Source organism: Cheilinus undulatus, linkage group 14, assembly GCF_018320785.1.
Source record: "Cheilinus undulatus linkage group 14, ASM1832078v1, whole genome shotgun sequence".
Lineage (NCBI taxonomy): Eukaryota > Metazoa > Chordata > Actinopteri > Labriformes > Labridae > Cheilinus > Cheilinus undulatus.
The window spans coordinates 26,753,641-26,772,636 of NC_054878.1; positions in this window are offsets into that span (position 1 = coordinate 26,753,641).

Consider the following 18,996-nt stretch of genomic DNA (forward strand, 5'->3'; position numbering starts at 1 on the left):
CTGGAAATCTTCACGAACAATTTGAGACTAAAAACTAAAAATCTGACATCACAGACACAGTAAAGGCATCAAGACATAAACAGCAAATTCATGAGAGTTACATTTTTGGTGTTCCAGAAATTTCAGCAGGTGCAGAGTTAATTATACTCTGGATGGAGTCAGATCAGTTGAAAGAGAGCTGAAGTTGAACACAAGTGTTAAAAATCAAATCCCAAAGTGTAATTTTAAATCCATTCTGACAATGTGGATCCATCAGTGTTAGTCCAGCTCTGTAGAGATGGTTGATCGAAGCTCTGCCCACTGCCATTTTAAATCCAGGGGATATTTGGGTGGAGTTTTCCCATCATGCTCTTCAGCAGAGCGTTTAGACTAGTTTGAGATGTGTTTATGTGTGTTTATACATGTTTACATGAGTTTAGATGTTGTCTGTTGTACAGTGATTATTGCTCAGATTCCGTCCCTCATGTTTCTGGTGGATTCCTGTTGTTTGTTTACATTAGATAGTTTGCACCATAAGTGAAGTTATCCACCTTGTTAATGAGACTGTGAAGCTAGGTGTTGCAAAAGTATGAACAAAAACAAAATTAAATATTTTTTGTTAAGCGAACTTAACTTCATTGATCCACATGGTATGTCTATGTGCCATGTGCATTCATCGAGAGGTGTCAATCTCAGCGAAGTATGGTCATTGTTTAGCAATGTGTCAAGAGTTGATGGTGTGGATGTTCTAAATTTCAACCAAAAAGAAAGGAGAAGTAGAAAGGAGAAAGTACACTTTAATAAGTGAAAAAATAACAGTTAGTGTTAAAAATGAAAAACTATACCAGAATTAAAAAATTAACACTTTCCAACGTGTTAATTTACTTGGATCCTGTGGGAATTCTATAAACTAATAGGGGTCTGGCTGCAGATTGTACATTTCTGATGGCCACTCTCATAGACCCTTCATCTGAGACATTGTATATCTCAAAAATAAAGTGTAGTAATTTGATGGTACAATGTATTTTGAGTTTTGGATTTTTTTAAATGTAACTTTATTCAAAAAACAAAGTATGGCAGTTAAATTTATGAAATAACCACATTGCAAACATTACAGACTAAAAAAAAAATTTATAGACCCGGTTTAGAAGTTGCTACATGAAAGATGGGTTGCTTATGCACTGTTAGCTTTAGCTAAAGCTGACATGGCTACGTTGTTAATGTTACAACATAAGCCAGTGTAGCTAAATCAATTTTAGCAACATGAGCTTTAGCAAACGTTGCTACAGTTCACCTACATAGCTTAGCTGCTTTGTGAGCTTAGCTTTTGATGAATTAGCTACTTTAGCTTTACTTAGCTTTAGCAACATGAGCTTAAGCAAATGTAGCTAAAGCTATGCGGAAAACGTAGATTTGTGAGCTTAGCTTTAGCTCCATTAATTACGTAGCACCTTTATCTACGAAATCTATGTAGCACACGCAGCCAACATGTAAGCTACGCTGTGTTAGAATGTCTCTATGGTGGACAAGTTTTTTTCCTGTGAGCAGACTGATTACTCGGCTTTATCAAATGTTCATTTCAAAAGTTTTAGCGTTTATTTCTGTTTTAAAATATATACCTCATCTCATGACAGGTGTGAGAGTGGCTGTCAGAGATAAATGGAGGAATGTGTTAACTATGGGAGTTGAATGAACAGTTAAAGAACAAGAAGAGAAGAGTCTATTTTTAACTTCATAGTCAGTAATGACGCTTATTAAGTGTTGAGGTACTAACGCTCCAAAAAGAGCCATGCCATGGACCCACAGACACTGTAAAATCGTCTTGTCCTGGTTGTGTGAAACCTGTTGCCAAAGTAGGAGAATCAAAAACCTCTCCCCATTCACTCCAAAGTAGAAATTTTCAGGAAAAGAGGACTTTTTTCATGTCGCTTTCCTGGCCAAATGTCTCACTCTAACAACATAAAATTAACATGAATGCACCTTGTGGTGTTCATGGTTTGATCCAGTTGATGACAGCAGTTACAGGCGTCATGCAGTGTCAGATGTTTCACTGGGTGTCTTCAACTAAAATCTCAATGAAATCAAATGAGTCTCCTGGCAGTTAACTGTCTTTGCACACTCTAGAAAATCTTTTATACAGAATGTCATTCGTCAAAGTTTTGTTTTTGTTTTTGTAATGTATCCCTGAATGCACCAAGGTCTAATGTTAGTCATACTACAGCAAAATGAATAAGGTTTCCTTGCACTAAGCATCAACATGAAACATGCCTCACAGCTGTACAGATGTAACATCCTTACATCACTAAGACCTGGGGGAGGCTAAACTGCACACAGTGTTTCCCAATAAACCAATCAAAAGTGAGTATATATAGATGTTTAAATGTCAGCAGAGTCTTTCAATGACTTAAAAAAATGCAAATCAAAGGGTGAAAAAGAACACCTAAGCATTAAAAAACGTAGCATAAAAGATAACTGACTGTAACACAGCCTCAGTTTCCCCTCTTATATAACATATTAAGGCAAACACACCCACTGTCATATTCTGTTGATTTAAGTCTGGCATAGGAATATTGTGTAATCCAATTTCTTTAATCCATTAAAAGAAGTTCTTGTCCTGCAAAGGGAAATTTAATTTCTGTGAAAGATATCTTTGTTTTTGGCCTAGAGATGCCCCCAAAGCCTCCAGATTCACCGTGTGCACATTTGAATGTTCCAACCATTTTTAATGTAGTCTTCTAAAGGCCTATATGAATATACAACTTTGAAGGGTAACTCTGTCCCTGAGGTCTGGCTGAAGTACACCCTTGATTTAAGAAAAAAAAAAAAACCTTTAGAACACATTTAGAACATCTTAGATTTTTAGAAAGTCTTCAGATCAAACAGTAACTAAAAATGCTGTTAAACATCAACCGGCTGACTTTATTCTAGGGGACTGACTTGGTGCCATTACAGCCAATAGAAACATTTTTGTGCAGTAGCTGGATTTCACCTGTAGAGGGCAGTCACTATGCACATTTCTAACACAAATGTAGAAATGAAATATTTTGTACTCAATTGTTGAAAAATGGACCTGAATAATTAGACGGCGCCACTAAATATCAATATGCATCACTTTCAGCAGAAAAAAATGTGGTCTAATAATTTAGTTACACTTTTAAAGGTATATGCATCGTTCAATGCCCCTTAAAACTTCCTCTCATGATAAAAGATAAAGTTCAAATAATTTCTGTAGGTATGGATTTTGAACATACAACCACAAGTGAATTATACCTTGTTTGACTCTACTCCCATGCTATTTATCATATAGATATGAGGTACTGTTTTTCACTCAGGTATATGAAGCTCATTTAGGGACTTTTTTTCTGCTTATAAAACAGACTGAAATTAATATTGATGTCTCTTCATGACTTACAAAACCAAACCGGACCATCAGCATAAAAATTTCTGAAATTGTATTTCCACTGCTTAAAGTGCTGCTGCAGGGTAGGTGAAGTGAGAGCAAAAGTAGAAAATGATCTTTTTGTACATTTTTCATTGCACATATTCAGGGTGGGTGATACAGTTGACAATTAAAGACAGCTAGATTCATCTTTATTCAAGAAAACAGATACACATGAACAAGAGAAAATCCGCAAAAGACAAAGGTGAACTTTGTACACAGGGGAGCGAAAATCAACAAAATGTAAAGTTCATCGCAGAAGCTTTAACAAATAATTATACCACTGTTTGTAGTTTTAACATGGGGCTTCATATACATAGTGCTGCTGCTCAATTAGACTATTTAACCGGACAACTTTCCTTGTCCCATAGCAGGAGAAATGTTTTATTGATGAGAGCATGTCCACCAAATTGAAGAGACAGATTATACGAATGGTAACCAAAGAGCCCAGACAACTTCCAAAGAGATTAGAGCTGAACTCCAAGGCCAAGCGCCATCAGTGTCAGAACACCCCATCCAGCTCTATTTGAGCCAAGCAGACTTAATGGAGGATGACCGAGGGAGACTCCACTGTTAAAAGCAAACCGTAAAAAAGCGAAACTGGAATTTTCCAAAATGCATATTTACAAGCCACAAAGCTTCTGGGGAATGTCCTTTGGACAAAACAGACAAAACTGGAGCTTTTTTTTTTTTTTTTTTTTTTTTTTACTTTATCAGCTCTGTATGGTGGCGTATTGCATTCACTTGAAAATAAAAAATTTCGTCCTGTTTTTAACGTAACATAACTATCTCATAAAAACTGGATTTTTAAAATTTATTTTTGATTTTCCTGTTTTTATGAGATACTATCTTGTAAAAATCAGAGGATTTTTGAGGAAACAATATGCACTGGTTCAACATCTGTCAGGATTGGAAAGATTCTGACTTCTTCTTAACCCCGCATCTCTAATTACTGGCTGAGAAATGCAGCAACCAGTCATACAGGAGAGCGTCAGGGGGAATCCTGTTTTTACAAAATAATATCTTGTAAAAACAGGAAAATTAAAAATAAATAATATTGTTTTTACGAGATAGTATCCAGTAAAAACAGGAAAGTTAAAAATAAATAATTTTCTGTTTTTATGAGATAGTATCAAGTAAAAACAGGACGAAATTTTTTACTTTAAAGTGAATGCAATACGCCACCGTAGCTCTGTGTTCACAGACATAAAATGAAGAATACAAAGAAAACTAGAAAAGCACTCAGACAGCACAGACCTCCGCCACTAGCCCTATCTCCCAATAGTGAAGAATCCTTTAAAAACATTCCTGGAGGAGACAAAGGTGTCATGGCGGAGTAAGGAAGTCTCGCTATGCGTTCCTCCTATTATTTAACACTTTGTGATTAAACTTTAAGGTAACTTGCGCGAAAAATACTAAAAGAGCTTCGGAATATTTCGTGCATAAGTTTCTGCACAGTCAGTGGTAAAAGATGACAAGCAAGCCCTCCAGATACGCTAAACCAAATGACACTCCAACGCAAAGTAGGATTAGCAGTCAAGCTAATGCTAGCTCCTGTGCTGTGAATTCAGGCTATATGAAGGAGCTAATTAACGGGATCTGGTCTGATGTATCCTCTATGCACCAAGAGATCCTGGCAGAGCTATGGAATTCCATCAGCCAGCTGCAAACTAAGGTGTCCTCCAACGAGCGAAAAATTGAGGACATGAAAATCTGCTTTATGATGCTTGGCAAGAAGCCATGGCCTCATTGCAAGCTGAAAAAACCCGCTTACAAGCCCATGTCAATGACCAGGAAAACAGAGCACGGCGTCAAAACATTAGAATACTCGGAATCCCAGATTTTATGGAGTCTGTTCTAACTGAAGTTTTCAGAGAAGAAAGTTTCACCCGTAAACTGCAGGTTGATCGCGCACACCGGGCTTTCCGATCGCCACCACCACCTTATGCACCACCAAGAGCCATGATTGCCCGCCTGCATCATTACCAGACAAGAGAGTTGGTGTTGAAGATGTCATACGAACGAGCGGGCCAGCTTACCTTCAGGGGAATCAAGGTGAGCTTTTTTACCGGATCTCAGCACGGATCTTCTGCGGAGGAGAGCTGAGTTCAACTCAGTAAAGAAGCTACTGCATGGGGTGAAGTTCTCACTTGTGCATCCTGCTACCCTCCGTTTCTTCTTCAATGGAGCGAAATAAGAGTTCAAGTCCCCAGAGGAGGCGTCGGCCTTTATTTCTCGCCATGTTTTGCCTACAGCACCAATGCACACAGTGGATACCAAGCCTGAAGATATGCCGCCCTTGGAGAAGTGACTGGAGCGTTTTTTCCACGCACCAACCTTGCCATCACGTTATCTGGTAATAAATCAGCCTTATTTTCTGGCATTAATGCAGATTCAAACAATGTCATTTGACTGAAATTCCAAGATAAGCTCTCAGAGAACAGGGCTGGTCTATTTTTTTTTTCTTCTTCTTCTTTTCTTGTCTCTGATTATATCTTTCAAAAAGTTGTTTATACTAAACGAATGCCTCTATTCTTTTGGGTTAAGAGGAATGCCAAGGTGTAAGTTTGGAGTTTAATGCACCTTTTGGACCTTTGTGAAGAAAGGGACAATGCTGCACTTAGTTTGGGTAAGTGCTTGGGACTGAAGGGTTGGAAGGCTACTTTACTATCGTATGTGTGTATTTGTAATTATTTGTTCACTTTTTGTTTTACTTTTTTCTTTTTGTGCTGCAGCTACAACATTCACTTTATGAATGAGCATTCTACATTACAAATCCTGATATCTGCTATATGCTATTTTGTGCTCTATTCTAATGGTTCGGGCATAATAACCAGAGAATAACTTTGATTTCATGGAATGTGAAGGGTGCAAATCATCCCCGTAAATGAAACCAAATTTTCGCTCACCTCTTGCAGTTAAATGCAAACATAGTGTTTTTACAGGAGACCCATCTATGTAATGCAGATATGAAAAAGCTTCATAGGAGCTGGGTGGGTAAAGTATTTAATTCTAAATTTCAATACAAAGCCAGAGGCATGGCAATACTAATTCATAAAGATGTTTCCTTTGAGAGTAGTGAAGTTATTGTAGATTCAAATGGGAGGTATATCATTGTTTTAGGGCTACTTTTTAACAAACCTGTAACTCCAGCAAATGTATGTGCTCCAACTGGGACGATGAAGCTTTCATACTTTCTGTCTTCTCCAGCCTGCCAAATATAAACACTCATTCCTTGATAATTGGCAGAGATTTTAATTGTACTTTGAATAGCGAGCTTGATCGTTCATCATCCAGACCTGCTCAACCGTTAAAAATGGCCACTGCCATAAACAGTTTTATTACACAGTTTGGCCTGTGTGACCCCTGGAGACTAATACGCCAAAAAAACAGGGCCTATTCTTTTTTCTCCCCTGTGCATTACACATTCACCGAATTTATTATTTTTTAGTTGACATTCGATTCATTCCTGATATTAATCAGGTTACATACCATAGCATAGTAATCTCAGATCGTGGCCCCCTCTCCTTTGTACTGAATTTTCCAGATCAGTCTACCCCTATTTAGATGTGGCGCTTTAACTTTTTTTTACTTTTAGAACCTGAATTTATTAAATTAATTAATAGTCAAATCAAGTGTTTTATTGAGACTAACGCAGCTCCAGAAATCTCCCAGTGTATCTGTGGGAAACCCTGAAGGTATTTCTGCATGGTTGCATCATCAGCTATAGTGTGAAAAGCGAAAAAAAGAATATTTCTAAATTAAAGGAGCTTTCTAATGGTATAGCAGAGATAGACAGACAATATGGTGAATCCCCATCCCTTGAGTTGTACCAAAAAAAGTAAGCCTTCAAACTGAATTTGATTTAGCTTCCACTGCAAAAGCAGAGCAACTTATCCTTAAATCTCGCCATCTGATTTATGAACACAGTGATAAGTCTGGTAAACTCCTTGCTCCTCAAGCACGCCAGTCTTTTGTTGCTAGGCAGATTACACAAATTAAGACCTCTTCAGGTTGTACAGTTGTGAACCATAATCAGATCAATGATGCATTCTCTGAATACTAACTGTATAAATTACTAACTGTTAATTGTTAATAACTGTTAATTTTCAGAAATTAACCCATTTTCTGGTTGAAAGGGTAATTCCAATTTCTGGGTCGCTTGAAGTTAATTATATTTCTGGCTTAACATATCAGAGTAACCCTGGGTTAACACCCCATTGCTCAAAATTTTCCAAAAACCATGGGTGAGACTGTCAGTGCATCTGTTGGAACCGGCAGGCAATGCTTCCATCATGACTTTCACAGTGGCGAAGCCAATGCTTTACCTCACGATGTCTCCATTCCACCAGAGAGGGAGTGATTGGCTGAACTGGATTACCGTCTGGGTCCGGGAATGTTGTTAAAGGACTCTTCACTATTGGGTGAAAGGGTTAATGGTGGAAGTCTGTGTTTTCTGGGTGCTTTTCTAGTTTTATGTTGTGGCAAGCAGTGATGAGAAATGGCTCTCAGACAACTTGAGTGACTTTAACAAGCTCTTGCACAGGAAGCATGAGCAGCTATTGTTCATTTTGAACCACAGATACTTACATACAGACAGGGTGGTCTGCCACATTGACCCGCTCACTCATGGTGTCACACTTCAAAAAAATGCTTCTCACTAAAAACATGAACTAATAGACTAACATGCATAATTACAACTTTGCAATGAACATGAACATTATAAAATTATGAATGTTTAGTCTATTAGTTTATGTTTTTAGGGAGAAGTGTTTTGAAGTGTGACACCATGAGTGACCCAATTTGGGTTGTTTTTAACACAGGGGTTTTGTGTGTGTGATAGTCCCTTTTCAGTGTAGGAGATTCAAGAAGCTATCAGGAGTATGCAATCAGGCAAGACCCCCGGCCCTGATGGTTTCATAACCGAATTTTATAAAACATTCTCAAATGACTTGGCTCCCCTGCTTGTTGCTATGTTTAACGAGGCTTTATCAGAAGGCCAGTTACCCCCTACTTTGAGGCAAGCCCCAATATCTCTCCTACCAAAAAAAGACAAGGATTTGTTGCTTTGTGGGTCACACAGACCAATATCACTTCTTAATAGTGACTACAAAATCCTGGCAAAAATGACTCACTAAACGTCTAGAAAAAGTGCTCCCGTGTATTATATCTCCAGATCAGACAGGATTTATCAAGGGAGATTCGCTTTTTTTAATACTCACAAGCTTTTTAACATCATATAAACTGACCTTCAGCGTGCTACGCCTGAGATGGTGATTTCTATGGACGCTGAAAAAGCGTTTGACCGGGTTGAGTGGGGCTTCCTCCTTAGAACTTTGGAGAAATTTGGCTTTTTTAAGAAATTTGTTTCTTGGGTGAAGTTGCTGTACTCTGCTCCACAGGCTTGTGTGCGCACAAATGACACACAATCAAAATACTTCCCTCTTAATAAGGAAACAAGATAAGGGTGCTCCCTCTCCCCGTTACTTTTCGATCTTGTTATAGAACCACTTGCTGTTTCTCTGCATCAGTGCCAAAATTTAAGGGGATAGCCCGAGGAAATGCTGTATATAAGGTAGAATTATATGCAGATGACCTCGTTTTGTTTGTCAGCAACCCTTTGTCATCGCTACCATCCATTCTGTCTATCTTAGATCACTTTGAGAGAGTGTCTGGCTACAAATTAATTCTAGAAAAAAGTGAAATGTACCCTGTTAACTGCCTTTTTGTTTGTTTTGTATTTTGTATCTTATTTTTTTTGCACTACACTGTGATATGCAGTGATATCTTTTGTGTTGTGTTTAAATTGAAAACTCAATAAAAAGATGTTTAAAAAAAACACATTCCTGGATCCAGATGGTGATCCGGATCACTCCCAAAATCTAATTTGCCGATTACTCCCTCCCCAGTGGGGTGGAGACACGGTGAGGCAAAGCATTGGCTTTGCTACGTGTGGACTGTCATGGCGGAAGCACCCATGGTCTCACCGGACAACTGAAAGTCATGGCAGAGGGTGAATATTCCTCTATTTCTCCCAGCATTGTGAGTATTCTTGCTACAATTCGCTGTCTTTCTCTCTGTTATGCTCCGACTCGTCTCCTCGACCGGGCGTGTGTCTTTCAAACTCTATAAACTCCAAAACTTTGAATAGAAACACACCCAAAATGCTGCTGGGATTAAAGTTACTCATGTCCGCCATCTCCTGGTGTAAAGTGGTAACAGCGCAGAAATCCGCCATTAGCCCTATCTCCCAATAGTACAGAATTCTTTTAAAAAATTCCTGGATCCAGACGGTGATCTGGATCAGTCCCAAAATCTAATTAAATCTTCCTTATGCCATTTCTGACATTTCCTGAAAATTTCATGAAAATCCGTCCATGACTTTTTGAGTTATGTTGCTAACAAACAAACAAATAAACAAACCCACCCAGTCACATAACCTCCTTGGCAGAGGTAATAAGACTGTAGCTACTGTGAAGCATGGAGGAGGCTCGGTTGTGTTCTGGGGCTGCTTTGCTGCATCTGGAACAGGGTGTGTTGAATCTGTGCAGCGTACAATGAAATCTCAAGACTCAAGGCATTCTGGAGTGAAATGTGCTGCCCAGGGTCAGAATGCTTGGCCTTAGTGGTGGGTCATGGGTCCTCCAACAGGAAAGTGACCCAAAACACACGGCTGAAAACACCCAAGAATGGACTATCCTGAAGTGGTGTTCTATGAGCCCTGATCTAAATCCTATTGAACATCTGTGGAGTGAGTTTAAATATGCAGTCTGGAGAAGGCACCTTTCTTCAGCTTGAGCAGTGTGCTCATGAGGAGTTGGCCATATACCGGTGCAGAAGTCTCACTGAGACTTACAGAAATTGGTTGATTGCAGGGATTGCCTCAAAAGATTGTGCATCAAAGTAAGGGTACCATCACTTTTGTCCAGGCCAATTTCATTAGTTTGTTTTTTAAATGATTCTGTTGAAACACAATTCAGAAGGACTGTCCGATTTTCACTAGTTAATTTTCAGTAAATTATGATTTATTATTAAATTTGTCATTTAAAAGTTACTTCAGTGACCATTGTAAGTTTTTCTTTATTTAACATAAAGATACCAGCAATTTTGTCCACGTGTGTACATATAGTATCTCACCTCAGTCAGCGTAATCTTCATCGGTTTCTTAGAGTGTATGGACACGCAGATATTACCAAGCCAGCCTGAGGCATGCTAAAGTGTGTTTGAACAGGACTTTTTGAGGCTTATATTGTAGGATTTTGCTGAGGGAAACTATGTAATATTGAGACAAAAACAATTAGAGTGGGTTATCTAACTCAGATGTTTTTAGACCACATGAATGCTTATCAAATTTTCTTCGAACAAAACAACTTTAAAAAACGGCCTGGGACTTTGTTGACTGGAGAAAACAAGGCTTTGCAAAGTAATTTATATCATCCTTTCACTGTTCAGTCTTCACTTCCTCCTCCTATAATTCAAGAGCGGATTCAAGGCAACACACATTTACAAAATGGGACATTCTTCATCATTCCTGTAATATTTTGAGGCGATATTAGACCATTTCAGTGCACATTTACCTAACCTGTCTCTCAGGATTGTGGTGAATTAGTCTGGGGAACTTTAAAACCTGCAAGTACTTCCCATGAATCTGTAATTGGTTTATTAAAGTTAACAGGTAAGTCTAATCATTTCAGGCTTAGGTAGACTATTTAAGAGGTTATGGTGTGATTGCATGCCTACTCAGCAGATTTGCTGGGAATTGGACTGAGCTGCACAGAGAAACAAACAGAGGGCATGACAAATAATAATAATAATAACAATACCTTTATTTGTTTAGCACTTTTAAAAACAGAGACTTACAAAGTGTTTTGACAATAAGCAGAAATACAAACAAGACAAAGCATCATAACACAACACAAGTAGAGAACACAGCAAGAAAGAGAGAACCTCAACACAGATAGACCCATGACAAATTCAGCAAGAATTTTAACCACATCATAGTAACCCAGCAAGTACACCGCGTTCCACATTATTATGCAAATGATATTTTTCTCTGATTTTCCTACATATTAATGCAAATGACAGAATATTTTCAAGTCATCAGCCATTAGAGCATAATTCAAATGTTTTTGAACAAACTTCATAATGACAAAAAATATTTTTTTAAAAATAAAAACCTCAAAATGCACTGTTCCACATTATTACGCACAACAGCTTTTTAAAACATTTTATTGGTTGTAAAGAACTGAAAATGGTCATTTGTAGAAATTGCAGCATCAGGGGGTCATATTTACTGAAATTAAAGCTATTTCAATCAAAAACATCTTAACAGGACAAGTTCCATGTTACCATAGGAGCCCTTCTTTGATATCACCTTCACTATTTTTGCATCCATTGAACTTGTGAGTTTTTGGAGAGTTTCTGCTGGAATTTTTTTTGCAGGATGTCAGAATATCCTCCCAGAGCTGCTGTTTTGATGTGAACTGCCTCCCACCCTCATAGATCTTTAGCTTAAGGATGCTACAAAGGTTCTCAGTAGGGTTGAGGTCAGGGGAGGATGGGGGCCACACCATGAGTTTCTCTCCTTTTATGCCCATAGCAGCCAATGACACAGAGGGATTCTTTGCAGCATGAGATGGTGCATTGTCATGCTTGAAGAAAATTTTGCTACAGAAGGCACGATTCTCTTTTTGTACCATGGAAGAAAGTGGTCAGTCAGAAACTCTATATACTTTGCCAAGGTCATTTTCACACCTTCAGGGACCCTAAGGGGCCTATCAGCTCTCTCCTCATGATTCCGGCCCAAACATGACTCCGCCCCCTCCTTGTTGACGTTCCGGCCTCACTGGGACATGGTGGCCATCCACCAACCATCCACTACTCCTCCATCTGGACCATCCAGGGTTGCACTCATCAGTCAACAAGACTGTTTGAAAATGAGTCTTCATGTATTTCTGGGCCCACTGCAACCGTTTCTGCTTGTGAGCACTGGTTAGGGGTGGCTGAATAGTAGGTTTATACATGACTGCAAGCCTCTGGAGGATCTACACCTTGAGGTTGGTGGGACTCCAGAGGCACCAGCAGCTTCAAATACTTATTTGCTGCTTTGTAATGGCATTTTAGCATCTGCTCTCTTAATCTGATGTATTTGTGCGTCAGAAACCTTCCTCATTATGACTTTATCTGCACAAACCCGTCTGTGCTCTGAATCAGCCACAAATTTCTTGACAGTATGATGATCCTGCTAAATTTTTACTGAAATATCGACTGTTTTCATTCCTTGTCCAAGGCATTACACTATTTGACACTTTTCAGCAGCAGAGAGATCCTTTTTCTTTCCCATATTGCTGAAACCTGTGGCCTGCTTAATAATGTGGAACATGTGGAAAAGTGCATTTTGAGGTTTTCATTTTTAAAAAATAGTAGTTATCATTATGAAGTTTGTTCAAAAACATTTGAATTAGACTCTAACTGTCAATGACTTGAAAAATATTATGACTGTCATTTGCATTGATATTTAGAAAATCAGAGAAAAACGTTGTTTGCATAATAATGTGGAACATGGTGTACATTAAAAGAACCAGAAGGACATGATAAAAATCAGAATCTAAAACAACAACCAAAACCCAGAAAAACCTAGATTAATCCAGGCAACACAGGAGCCCAACTAAATCAAACTTAAACTAAATATAGAGAGACCTAAGGACCAGAAATGTAGAATGGTAGAAATAGTAAGGTAATAATAATAGTAAATAAAGCTCAATGAAGAAGAATAAAACCGCAGTAAGAATCAAATCAAGGCATGAAAGCTTTAAGATGGAATTAGAAAACTAAGGAAAATTAGAGGCAGAAAAATTAAAAGAGAAAAAATTGGCCAAAGATGGAGGAGATGGAAAAGACAGAAGATGACACCGCATAAGAGCAAGTCTATAAAAATGAGTCTTAAAAGTGATTTGAAGGAGGTGATTAAATCTGCTCGCCTTAGCTCCTCAGGCAGGTTGTTCCAAAGTCGAGGGGCCTTGCTGGAAATGGCCATGTCACCATTAGTCTTGACTTTGGAACAACCATAATAAAGAGGCCAAAAAAGAGGCCTATTTAGCTAATGGTAGATTTTAAAGGTGGTGCAGGGTTTCATTACTCATTTAGTCTTATTAAGGCTGCACCAAAAATCAGCTGATTTCAAACAGTAACACATTCAGTTCAATAACAGAGGGCACCCATGATAAGGTCATGTTCAAGACTGAGCGGCTTCATATCCCAGTCATCACATGCCTTTTTATTAGGGATTCCTGATGCCCTGGTTTCCTGACTATTGATGTTTTAATTTGATGTTTTCATTAGTGGTGGCCATTTAATTTGGTTTTAGAGCAGGTGTGAGTGGACTCCTTTTAAGGGCTTTTTTGAGGACCTAGGTTTGCTCTCTCCAGCTACATTCCAGCAACATTCCACTGAAGATAAATAAGATTACAAAAGTAAGAAAGCTCATGGCTAACGTCAGCAAAAACAATAACCACAACAACAGGAAATGTTTCATAAAGTAAAGCTCGTCTAGCCAAAAGGAAATGTTGCTGCTGTTGCTAAAAATACAGTGTCTGCACTGTCAGGGCATTTGGTTCATTGAGAGATCTGAACGTTATTTTGTTGTTTAGCAGGGAAGAATTGCTTGGTAGCTAACATCACATACTGCTGTTTTGTTTTGTTTTTTTAACTTAAAATACCAATGAATGCAACCCCAATTCCAAAAAAGTTTGGGCACCATGTAAAGTGCTACTAAAATCAGAAGTCAATTATTTGCAAACCTCACAAATGCATTTTTTTTCACCATTAAACATAAACACCATATCAGATGTTGATTTATCATTTCATGAAAAACTGTTTGCTCATTTTGAATGTAAAGGTGGCAGCACATCTCAAAAAAGACGGGACAGGGCCATAAATACCACTGTGCATGCCTTCTTCTTTTAACAATGGTCTTTTAACGTCTGGGAAGTGAGGGGACCGGTTACTTAAGTTTTGGGTGACAAATGTCCCATTTTTGTCTGATGCAGGATTCTAGCTGTTCACAGCCCTGCCCACAGAATTGGCCGGGCCCCTGAAAAACTCAGCCAATTGGACCTGATTTACTGATGATATTGACATGTGTGTCGTATCAGAGGCATTGATACTAGCGTCCTGGCTAACAATTACCTCATTTTGGAGCTGAAAATTGTGTCAAACAATTATTGAGTTCTGATGTTCAAATTGCTAATTCATACCACCTTTTAACCCATTTTCATCATTCTTTTGCTCCACTTTTACAACATTTTTTCCACTTTTAACCCTATTTTGTCACTTTTTATCCACTTTCACTATTTTTCTGTCCATTTTATCCCCTTTTGCCCTTCTAACCCATATTTACTGGGATTTTTTTTTTTTTATTTTGCCTCTTTTAACCCATTTTTTGCCACTTGTAACCCATTTTATTTGTTGTCTTAATTTCTTTTTGCAGTTGTCAAATTATTTTCCCTTCAAGTTATATTAAGTTCTTTTTTTTTCTGACATCCTGATGATTGTGCAGATCATGGCTTAGCTATGCAGTCTGATAACGGTCCAAAAGGTTTAGTCAATGTGCTCGTCAACATATTTAAAATGACCAAAAAAGGTAATGCCGTTTTCATAAAGGGGCATGTTTCTTTGATAATGGTGATTATTATTCATGTTGAAAATTAAATGTTGTTATCACAGATTAACTTAACAACGGACCATCATTTTCCTGACCTCCATGGACCCCCCCATTTATTCAGACCCCAGAAAGCTCTCTGGTAGTTGAAAGGTCTGGACTGCAGGCTGGCAAGTTCAGCACCTGGACTCTTCTACTGTGAGGCCATGTTGTTGTGATGGATGTGGTATGTGGTTTAACATTGTCTCACTGAAAGCTGAAAGGCTTTCCCTGAAAGAGACGTTGTTGATGTGTGTAGGTTACAAAGACTTTGTCCTTGAAGGGCGCTGCCCCTGAAATGAGACGTGCAGCAACATGAGAGCTTGAGAAACAGAGAACTGTAGCTGAACAATAAAATACAAAAGAAATCCTTTATAGCCTCTAAAACTTGAGCAGATTGATGAAATGTTAATATTTGTTTACATGGCAGTTGGTTAAATGGCAGCGGCTTTATTAAGCAGTGATTCACACCCTGCACAGCTTTGTCTGGGGGTTGCATGATTATTTTTATTATTGATATTAAAGTAAGCAACATGGACTGGGGGAAGTGTCACAGGAATGCATCATCTCCATTTGTTTCCGGTCTTTTATTATCCATCCAAGAGTCAACTGAGCATGCTTTTCCTTTCTTTTACTAGCACAATAAAACAAACACCCTCTGCAAACCTGAGGCCATGTTGAGGTTAAGTGTGTTAGGAGAGGCTTTGTCACCTGTCCCTGAGGGTAAAAAGGCATTCACCCCAATTCAGACTGCCCACGTTCAAGTCTCAATCCTAATTCTCCTTACCCTTTTTAACCTTTCTGAATCTACAACCATCATCCTCTAAATATTAGATTTACCACTCACATGTTCTTGAAGACAGTCATTTGCTGCTACTAATGGTGAAACTGATGATTGTGAATTTTGAGTTTACCAGTGACCAAAGATCAAATAAAAGAGAGAATCAACATGACTTCTTTAATCAGAGTTTAATGCATGTTTTCAGAGCACTTTTCCCCTTTTAAGATGCTTTTATTGGTGCAAGAGTGGCAGGGTAACTCATCATGAGAGATACAGTACCTATAAAACGTATTCACCCCCTGATGTTTTGCTGTTTATTGACTTCATAAATCAACCATGGTCATTATAATTTGGCTTTATGATAATTTTAAAAAAGCATTAAAAAGAAACTCTTTAATATCAGAGTTAAAACAGATTTCCTTTTGCTGATACAGTAGGGGGGTTTGTCTACAAACACAAAAAGGCAAAAAACACAAAAGACAAATCCAGAAGAGTAATTTAAGTTCTGGCAGAAATATTACACAAGAGAGCAAGCAAATGAAGAGCATGAGGAATCACTTTTAACTGGCAATATAAGGGAGGACACAGGTGCAGGTAAACAGGGGCGTGGCAGGAAACACGAAGAGTAAGCCCTGGAAGGAAGAAAGCAGGAAAAGTGACTTCAAAATAAAGCAAGAAATCATGATGAAAATGTGCAAGAAAACAAACATATAACCTCGATAACCTGAGATTTGTCATCTAGGATGAGCAGGGGGAGCTGATGACGTCTATATCGACTGGTGTGATCTCTGTGCATAAAGATGCTTCATTATATTTTCTGTTTGTTGATGTGCTCCACTTTTTTGTTGCTACTGTGGATATGCCCAACATGACAGTGTTGATAATTCTGTAAACTATGGAGTAAAATATCCATTGTCAAAAACACCCAGCAACATGTGGACAAGGCCTCAGTCAGAGGTGAAACAGAGGAGGAAGGAGGATTCGTCACAGACACAGGAACAGGGGAGTCCCAGAGGCAGGGGGAAGATGCAAAGAGACCTTACTTGCATGTCCTGCAACAAACAGCAGACACAATAGGAGACAAAACCTGAATATCCCATCATTAACATCATCATTTTATTTATTTACAGTGCCTATAAAAATAATTAACCCCTTTGGACATTTTACCCTTTAAGTGGGTTTAAAAACCAATCACGGTCAATATAATTTGGCTTTTCTGACAAATAAAATCCTATTTTAAAAAACTCTTAAAAGTCAAGGTAATGATACATTTTTACAAAGAAATGTCATTTAAATGAAAATATCTCATGTTAAACGCCCTTTGATGTAACTGACCAAATTCAATAGAGGTCTAGCCTACCGCGGCTAGCAGTCTCACTTTAGTGAAAGAGGAATCACTCGAGTGCAGTGAATGTGTCTCAAATAATTATAGCATAAAGACCCCTGTGTCTGGAAGGTCCAGTCACTGGTTAGTCAGTAATCCTGGCTACCATTACACCATCAAGACAAAAGAACTCTCCAAGAAACTCAGAGAAAAAGTTATTGAAGCCTAGATCAGGCCGTCCCCACAAACTGAGTGACCATGCAAGAAGGAGACTAGTGAACAAGACCACACCTTTGACTACCCTGAAAGAGTTAAAAGCTTCAGCAGCTCAGATGGAAGAGACTCTGCATACAACTGTTGCCCAGCTTCTTTACCAGTCAAAGCTTTATGGTAGAGAAAGCCACTGTTGAAGAAAACTCGCATTAATAATATTCTATTCCTATCAAATCTCGACTAGAGTTCACCAAAAGGCATATAGGAGGCTCCATGGTCAAGTGAAAGAATGTTCTTTAGGTCCGACAAGATCAAAATGGTGCTTTATAGCACCAAATGGGTAGGTAATGAACGTTTGAAGGTAGGCCTTTTCTGTTCACAGTCAAAATCAGTGAGTCATGTTGTTAAAACCAGAATGTGTTGCAGTCAGATAACCTAACGCATCGGATAGGCTGTTTAGATTATATTTTCTTTTGGTAATGAACAGTGCAAAATTAAGAATCATATCCTTGAATGTAAAAGGTGTGAATAATCAGGTTAAAAGAGGAAAAATCCTAAAGCACCTACAACAATTCTCCCCGGATATTGTTTTCCTCCAAGAGACCCATTTAAAAAGCGGAAATATCCCTCATCTAAAACGGGAATGGGTTGGGGAGGTGTTTGGTCAGGGCACTCCTCCAAGCAATCTGGTGTTGCAATCCTGTTTAGCAAAAAAGTAAATCTCAGAGTTTTTGGAGGTGACCTAAATTTGGCTTTAAATCCTCAAGTGGATAAAAGCAGTAGTTCAAGTCAGCCTAAAAATGCTGTACTTTCTTTACTAGAGCTAATGCAGACATTCAATCTTTTGGAGAACATTTCACCCAGGTATCAGGGACTACACTTTTTACTCTAATAGACATTAAACCTTTTCGAGGATTGACTTTTTTCTGATCTCGCAAGAAGTAGCAAATAATGTGAGTCCGACTCTAATACATCCAATTGTTATATCAGACCACAGCTCTATCCAGTTAGACCTAACGCTGCAGGAGCAGTCACTACGATCTAAGCAGTGGAAAGTCAATAGCTCTATATTTGAGGACCCAGATATCCACAAGAAAATTAGTGAATACATTCAGTCATTTATAGAAATTAACAAAAATTCCAAAATCAAGTTTTACAATACATTTTGGTTAATAAATATAATAATGAAACATGGGCTGAACTACGTGAGCTTAAAATGAAATATGATGAGGTCATTAGGAGCAAAATCGAATATATAAATTAAGAAGAGCAAAACTGAATTATTTGGAAAATGGAGAAAAAGCAGGAAAATTGTTAGCTTCAAGACTTAAAAAGCAAATGACTAAAAATTCAATAGCTAGTATTAAATTACCAAACAACTCCATCACCACTGATCCAGCTCTAATTAATGAAACCTTTGCTAACTTCTATAAAAACCTTTATGCATCGGAAACTGAAAAAGATCCTGATTCAATTCAAGATTATTTGAAAGGTATTAATCTCCCTTGCTTAACAGTAAATGAAAGAAACACACTGGAACAATCTTTAACTATAGATGAAAT